The following is a 9,141-nucleotide window of genomic DNA, read 5'->3' as shown; positions in this document are numbered from 1 at the left end:
CTTAGGAAATCTCAAACTTTTAATAAATTCCGCATCACACTTGGTCTTTGCCAGACTCCTACAAACATCACACAAGCCTTTTTAATTCACCCACTCACTTATTCATTCATTCAAAAGGCATTTGAGTATCTTCTATGTGCAAAGTTAGCTGTCAAGTGTGTGAGAAGTGGGTAAGCAGGACAAATTCATATCTATATGTGTTAGATGTGATCTTAGTTTTTCAGACACCTATAACCATAGCACAATGCATAGAGGCAATAATTATTTCAAAAAATCAGAACAACAGACATTTATGGACTTGAGTTGTCAGTAAAACCTTTGCAGTAAGAACTGGCAACTCAACTGGCTTTCTGAGAGACAGTAAGAACTGCTTCAATTAGAATTACTGTGAACAATTCCTGGGCACTGAAGACAATAACATTGAGCAACCACGGTAGAAAAGAAGAGGAGAGAGAAACCAATTTGCCAGACAATACCAGCACAATAATTCTTTTTAAAAAGTGATAACAGAAGAATCCATTCTTCATATCTGAAAGCCACCTAACTTAGAGTAAGTAACCAATATTTGTATTACTCGCCTCTAACCATTTACCTAACAATTTTTATCCTGTGTCTCTGAAGCTGTAATTTGTCTGAGAAGAATCCTTCGGTGGGTGGGGCTTTGGCAAAGTATTTTGATAAGATCTCCAGGTGGTTTTGATGTCTCTTTCCAATTGAGAGCCATTGTTATGGAGGGGGCCTTCCAGCTCTTGCTTTAAGAGTCTAAACACATTTTATCCACCCCATAAGTCGTTCTTTTTATTTCTCCATCCAGTCTACTTGATTTTTCATCCACAAAATAGCAACAATAACCCTTACAGTTAACGTGGCATAACATTTTACCATTATAGGTTTCCATGAAGATGGATTTTCCCTAAGAATAACACTTTGCTAATAGGGAGTAGAGCTCCTTGGAGAGCCGATTTAGACTTAAGATCACTCTGTTCTTCCTTCACTTGGGAGGATGTCTCTAAGAGTGTTTCATGGATTAAGTCTTATCAGGGCAGGCCCATTACATGATATATATATATATAGCCTGGCATGTAATACTAATAGCTCATAATGTTATCACTTATATGTATTAGTACATTGTTGTTTCAATTGGCCATGTATAAACTGACCATGGGCAAAATAAGTTGCCATTTCTCTCTCATACCTCTATAAAGGAGGCTACTATCCTATCCACAGGACGTACATTATCAATTCCACATTGAGTTATTTAAAAATTCTTTCTCCTTAACCGTCATAATAAGAAAGGAAGAGAACTGGTGATGGGAACAATAAACAAATTAATGATTTACCCACACTAGAGCAAGTTCACATTATTTGAATGAATCACAAACTGCATTTAGGAAAGTAAAAATTATCTATGCAGCTTTTGATAAGGAGCCCTTGGGGAGGAAAGTAGTTTTTCACTGCAGAGTTGTTGTTGTGTTTTTTTTAAATACCATATAATAAAGCAATGTAAACAATGTACATGAGCAGAACTCTCTGAAATTTATGCTCAGACCCCAAATTAAAAATTGTTCCAGTGAAGGTACATAGTGTTACGCAGTCTCCTGCCCTTCTGGGAGAATGCTATTTTGATAGACATATGGTGTAAAGGCTATTAGATACTGATAAATCCATTTAACAAGAGGAAGAGACATAAGAAAGCCCAATGCAGGAGGGATGCTACGGGGAAACAAATTAGATGGAGCCAGTTGCTAGGAAACAGGGCAAACTAAATGCACTGGAATGGTTAGATGGGGCAACCCTGAAGGACTAACAGCACTACCTATCCAGGCAGAGACTAAAGCAGACAAGGTTTGTAGCCTATGTCAGAGAATAGCACAAGCTGTGAAATTAGGCCTTGTAGGTATAGAGAAAATCTCATTATACAAAAATTGAGAAAATAATAAAAAAAAAATCTTATTAGCCCACATGTATAGTACACCACGAAAGCAGATCTGAATGTGGTCCAACTTTATTTCGAAGTAATATCTTTTCTCACAAGTTCCTTATAGACAGATTTATGTGTAGAAATACCTTATACCTACAGCATGAATAGAGGGAACCCTGATCATGGCTTAAGGGATGGGAGGTATTTTTGGGGTCATGAACTGACACACTGAATTTTCAGTTTTTATGGGAGATTATCTATATTGTCTGGACAAAAGAATTCTATGCCACCTCCTCCTTGGATTTCAGCTTTAGTATCTCTTCTTCATTAGTGCTGACCACTCTTATTTTCTGTTCAATGCATTTTGGGTATGTGATTAAAATAAGAGCTTGTAGAGAGAGGCAATAAATAGAGAGAAGCAAACGAAGAAACAGACTCTTAACTATAGAAAACAAACTGATGGTTACCAGAGGGGAAGTAGGCGGGGGGATAGGTTAAATAGGTGATGGAGATTAAGGAGTTAACTTGCTGTGATGAGCACGGGGTGATGCATGGAAGTGTTGAATCACTATATGGTACACCTGAAACTAATATTACACTGTATATTAACTAACTGGAATTTGAATTAAAACTTAAAAAAATAATAATAAAATAAAATCTGAGCTCCCAAAGGTCAGTTTCCTCTTCACTTATTTATATGCATGATATCCAGATTGGACAGTGGGTGACAGTAATGATCCAGTCAATATTTGTTCAACATTTGAAAGAATGACTAAATACCTATTTTATCATTCATGCATTTTATTTCATTTCTTCATATGTATGTTCTGACTTCCTGAAACTATTTAAGCTTTTTAAGAATACATAATATTACTTATCCTCTCCAATCAAAGAAGTAGATCAATGTGAAGAAGAATAGATATTCAAAGGTTATTTATCATATTAAACTAAGTGTCTATAGTCAGATGATCCATTTGGAGGAAAGGTAAAGCTATGTGAGCAGGACGTGAAATAGGTGTTGAAAACAGTTTAAATTTGTTATAGATTATAGTAGTTCAAAACAGTAACAGCAACAACAACAAAAATAAGCACAATAATAATAAAAATTCATTAAATACCCTGGCAACACATTCTAAGGACAACCAGGAATATCAAAATAAACAAAACATACAAGAACTTCTTCCTTTGCTGAGTTTCCATTCTAGTCAGGGGAGGCAGACAATAAATAATCAAATATATAGTGTTAGGTAATGATAATTGCTCTAGAGAAAAATAAACCAGGAGAAGAGAATATGAAGCATTGGGATGTTGCAATCTTCAACAGCATAATCAGGTGAGATGGTAACATCTGAATAGAGACCTACACTAGGTAAGGAAGGGAGCCATGGGAAGAATTAGACAGAGGGATCAGCAATGTCCTGAAATGGACTGTGGCTCCTGTTTGAGAAGGAGTAAGGAGGACAGTGTGGCTCTTACTGAATGAACAAAAGGAGAACTAATATGAGAATTAACAAGAGACAGATGCCTACGGAACCTTATGGTTACAGTAAAGCCTATAACTTTTTATTTCAGTGAGGTGGTTAAGTAATAGAGAGGTATTGAGAACAGTCATGAATGCTCTGACTTCATTTTAATAGAATCACTCTGGCTCTTATTTAAAAAAAAGAAAAAAGAAAAGAAAAGAAAAAAAGAAGAAAAAGCCTGAGGGAAGCCAAAGAGAGAAGCAGCTAGACCAAATAAAGGGGCCACAGCAATAACCTGGATCTCACTTGGATCAGAGTGTCATCATGGAACTGATGAGAAGTGGTTAGATCCTGGATATATTCCACAGGTAGAAAAACTGGATTTTCTGAGGGTGCGAATGTGGAGATTTTGGCCTGAACAAGGAATGATGGCATCATCTGTGACTGAGAAAGGAACTACTGAAGTACAAGTTTAGTGGTGGAGGTGTTGGGGGCTCCTTCAGGGATGGATTGGGATGTTGGCTATGGATACTTAAAGACTGCAAGTTTATTAGACAACTTAGTGGACATGCCCAGTAGACAGCTGGATATACAGGTCTGAAGTTTTGGAAAGAGGTATTGGCTCTAGATATAAATTTGAGGAAAAGAATTGATTGAATTATGTCCTTGTTTATGTAAGAAGTGATGAGATCTATTAAGTAGTGAAATTGCCTTTATTAGCTGCACAAGGAATTTAACTATATTATTAAGTGGAGAAAAGACAGGATATATGGGAACAGATTTATCTAAGTGGGCAGACATGGTAAGCTGGTTTTGTGGAAGTTCTCTTTTATCTGCCTTTATTTTCTCAATGAAAAAAAGAACAAAGTTAATAACTAAGTAATAATGAAGGATGGGAGCTAAGGTTGTTAGATATCTTCTATATACTGAACATGCCCATTATCTAATATTCTTACGCTATGCCCTGTATTGACTTTGTTAGGGTATCCTAAATGTCCTATAGGCAGGTTTTTTTTTTTCAATAAATAACAAAAGTTTGGCTCTTAGAGCTATTCTTCTACCACTCTAACTGGCAATTTACACCATTTACATGGCAACGCTAGCTGATAGTCATACCTCCACAAATAAAGATCCGGACAATGTCTTACGGTCCTCCCTGCAAGTTTGGCGGAGAGAAGGCCAAAAGAGACAACTGAGGATTAAAAGTACTTATTTTTCATATTCAGCAAAGGACAAGATTGTTCTTTGGCCAAAGTTCTAAGTTGTGAGTAAGTAACCACCATTAGAGATAACTTCAGATTACTGCCGATGTTTTGAAAATAAGCCAATCAACAACAGCCCTACTCAAGTAATTATGACTTCTGAAAGTCAGCCAATCAATAATAAAACTCCAGTCTTGAAAGGCAGCCCATCAGTGACAACCCCACACTTCTAAACATTAGCCAATCATCAAGTGCCTCAGTCACTTTCTGAGTTTCTGAAAGGCAACAGGTCAATATCAGCCTTATTACAGTGATCACACTAACACTGCCGAAAGTCCTATTATCCTCTAAACACTCTCTCTTCTGAAAGTCTGCCCATCTCTGAAAACAAGGCTTCCTAAAACCTTATATAACACCATCTCTGGCTTTGCTTAAGGAGATGATGCCCTACAAGTACCCTCTTACTTGCAGACAAACTAAAAGTTCACATTGTTTTGCATCAGATAGTTCAATTTACTATTTATAAGTTTACAACCCTTTCAACAGCTTAAACTCTGTTTATGGTTACTTCTGAGTTGAGACGCGTGAATGATGGAGGCAATGAGGCTGCCATGAGATTATCAAATTCAATTTTTTTCAATTCTTGTGGTGATATCGAGTATGTACTTTTTAAATGTAACCCCCAAATGTCAAAACACAGATCTAATTATTGTGAAAATTTTTCTGAATAGTGGACATTCACTAAATAAGTAAATAGTCCTTTTAGAAGTCTTTGTGCACAATGGAATTATTCATTCAATATTAAAAGTGGTGGAAAGGCAGATATGAACGAATATATTGACATAAGAGATATATGCTTTTCTCAACTAGTACCAAAATAGTGATAAAATAGCAAAAATTATGTTTTAAGTAAAATTCATAAAAAGAAAAAATAATTGTAGAAGTTATTATAATGGCCTTCCACACTGAATATCATCAGTGAGCTCAAATGCCTTTTGAAAGCACAGCTACCAAGAGTATTTTGTGATTCTAAAATTGCAGGCAAATTTTCAAGTTCTGGAATTAAATCTACCGCTAATAATTTTGAAATGGCTACATTAACTATTACAGAGATTATCAAAGGCCTAATCACTTTATCATATTACAAAATAACCATGGTACAAATAATCACAATGCAGAAAAAAATTTATTTTGCTTATGCAATACTTTTCTTATAAAAAATGTCCTTATAAGGCTATGAGTAATACAATTCATTGAGACTTCAAAAACTATTAACAAATTTTTGCAGAGACTCTCTTTTTGAGTTAAGGGGTAATGAGAAAAATTGTACTCCTTTTGATAGAAGAAATATACAAATTGTGGTAAATGTCTGTGTAAAGTGCAACAATATTTATTCAAAGTTGAAGCCAAGCACAAATAATTCTATGGAAGGTGTTCCACACGATGTTGCTCAAAGAGCATCCCATGTCCTTTCTGTTGACAATGAAGAGGTTCCATGAAATTGTTCTCTAATTTCAGCATTTTCCCGGCCAAACTCAGTGGCTAAAGGATTTCTTAATTTTGTTGGAATTCAGGATTCTTCAGTTCTCTTACATTCAAAAGCCCATTGACTTTCTTTAACAAATATAGTTGAGATCTCCAGTTTATTTGAAGCACCAAAATTAAACTTTAATTCTATAGAAGAGGCCCCCCAAATTCTTGTTGACTTTTTAAATAATCCACTGAGTGGTTTCTACTTATTTCTTGTTCATCGTCTTCAATATCTCTTTAGCAATAGGATTATAAAAATTGAAAGAAGAGCAAACAGGGTTACTGAAGTACTTTGTTACTTAAAGCTGTGGAATGTGTTAAAGAGAGAACTGATGAAAAATTTATCCCTATGTAAGTGTCAAGGCTGTTTTAAAAAAGGACAATAATGAAGAATGGAAAAGGAATTCCATCTTTAAATGTTTAATTATTATGGCACTTGCCATGATTACCTTTTGAAATGTATTTCATAACTTGAAGAATTTGATTCTTTTATATGAATATTACACGNAACAAATATAGTTGAGATCTCCAGTTTATTTGAAGCACCAAAATTAAACTTTAATTCTATAGAAGAGGCCCCCCAAATTCTTGTTGACTTTTTAAATAATCCACTGAGTGGTTTCTACTTATTTCTTGTTCATCGTCTTCAATATCTCTTTAGCAATAGGATTATAAAAATTGAAAGAAGAGCAAACAGGGTTACTGAAGTACTTTGTTACTTAAAGCTGTGGAATGTGTTAAAGAGAGAACTGATGAAAAATTTATCCCTATGTAAGTGTCAAGGCTGTTTTAAAAAAGGACAATATTATGAAGAATGGAAAAGGAATTCCATCTTTAAATGTTTAATTATTATGGCACTTGCCATGATTACCTTTTGAAATGTATTTCATAACTTGAAGAATTTGATTCTTTTATATGAATATTACACGGGAAAAAGGGGGAAACACATGCAGTGTTGAAGAACAAGGGAATGAAAATTGAAGAAATACTCTTTCTATTTAGGGTACAGCATTTGAAAAGTCATCCATCAAGAGATACTACTTAATCCTGAAGAATGGTTAAGCAAGTTATGCCAGAAAAATGGTATTATGTGTTCCAACAAATCAAATTTGAAGGGCAATTCTCAGACTTGGTAACTTTATGCTAGTACACAACTGTATACTGGGTTATAGTACTAATGTTGAGTGTGTTTTCTCATTAATGTTTTCAGTGAACAAAATGACAAAATAAGTGGGGTGTGCACACTCTAGAAGCTAAGTTACAATGTAAATGGAATATGGACTGCAAGGGATTTTATAAACAAATTCTGTGGAACAAATAACTGTTCAGAAGAGCCAAATCACCGGGAAAAATATTATTTTTTTAAACAGAGATATATTTCAGGTAAGCCACGAGTAATTTTCTAGTAAAACTATGCCCAGTGCTTCTTTTATCTCAAAGTATGTTTGCATAGTGCTTAGAAATTATTCAAATTTACCTGGGCATCTTGTTTCATTTGCTAAATCTGGCAACCTGAATGAGGACAGAGACTTTGAGGAGAGATAGAAGACATGAATCGCCTTGGACAGTGATAGAATGAATGAACCAGGAAAACGTAGTGTGATTGTCAGGCAGCATCTTAGGACCTGTTTAAAGTTTAAAGTCACAAATTCAAAGTGAGACTAGTCAGAATGGGTATGTGTTTATCTCCAATCACCTTCAGCTGTGTGAACATAGACACAGAGTGGATAGAGAAATGTATTTAATTAGGGCTATAGTTTAATGCATAACATTATTCTAATAAGAATATTTCCTTTAAAAATAATTGCTATGTGATTCTAGCCTGTAATTTTAATGAACAGGCTAAACTCCCTCTCACTGAGAAGTGATTACTTAAGATTAAACTCTTATTTCCCCATAAGATCTGAAATAAAAACAAAGAAAAGTCAAATTGCATTCAATTAAAAAAATTAGTAAACCAAGTATGCCATAAATGGTAATCTCCAACACTGAAAGATGGCTGTCATCTTTTTTAGCCTGCTTCTATCTTTGCTCTTGTTCTAAAGAATGTATGGAAGATCACATTTACTAGGATATGGCAAAGAACAAGAAAATTGAATGCAAGTGGCAGAGATGGCATACAGCTAGAAGTATTTAGGAAATATAGGTCCTAATTTTAATCCATTCACCAAATCTGTACTATAGACATATTTCTGTGATCTCACCTGCAAGTGTGGTGTCATGCCCTGAATAATATACCAATGACAAAGAGGTACATACGATCTTACCTAACACAGCTTGCTCTTCTGAAGATGGAACAAAACACCTACAAGCAGAAAGATTCACTGGGCCAAAGTGTTCCCCCCAGAATACTACCTAGGGCTGTCATTTTTTTTTATTCTTATGATAGTAAGATTGGAAGCTTTTATTATTCTTTAATTTTTTTGTTCTTATATATCCGAGTTTGTATTTCCCAAAGGATTTTGACTCTAAGCAATATATATTTCCCATCTAAAATATCTCTGTTGTATTGCAGAGACAGAAAATATTCTCTATTTTTCTACTAGTCCCGTAACACAAATGCTTTTAGACATTCAATGATCTATTTCTTTAGTAAGTCTCTTTCTATTTCAGTGTTTATGCATGAGATTGATCTAATGCCCAGAAGAGAAATATCATCGTCAGCTTTTACAACATTTTCAGAAAGGCACATATGCATTTTGCTTCCCTGTTTTATGAAGCTCTTTTTACTGCTTTCTCTTAAGAACATATTATGAAAAATCCAATTTCCCTGCAGATATGTCGGACTGTTTTGTTTCTTGAAAGCTGGAACAAAATCTGCTTTCCAGATGACTTATGCAATTTGGAACCAAATAGGTGGGTGTTCAGCTTGAGAAATTTTCATAGAATTATCATTTGCAATATTTCCACAGTCTGGAACAGGAACTCATTGATTGTTTTTAATCTGATGTACATCCAGTAATGAGGAGCCAGGCACCACGCTGAGCATAGATTTGAATAATCTCATGAATTGTTTTGTACTAAA

This window comes from Ailuropoda melanoleuca, chromosome 4, assembly GCF_002007445.2.
Source record: "Ailuropoda melanoleuca isolate Jingjing chromosome 4, ASM200744v2, whole genome shotgun sequence".
NCBI classification, from domain to species: Eukaryota; Metazoa; Chordata; class Mammalia; order Carnivora; family Ursidae; genus Ailuropoda; species Ailuropoda melanoleuca.
The sequence above is the reverse complement of the archived record's forward strand: the minus strand, read 5'-3'. Positions refer to the sequence as shown.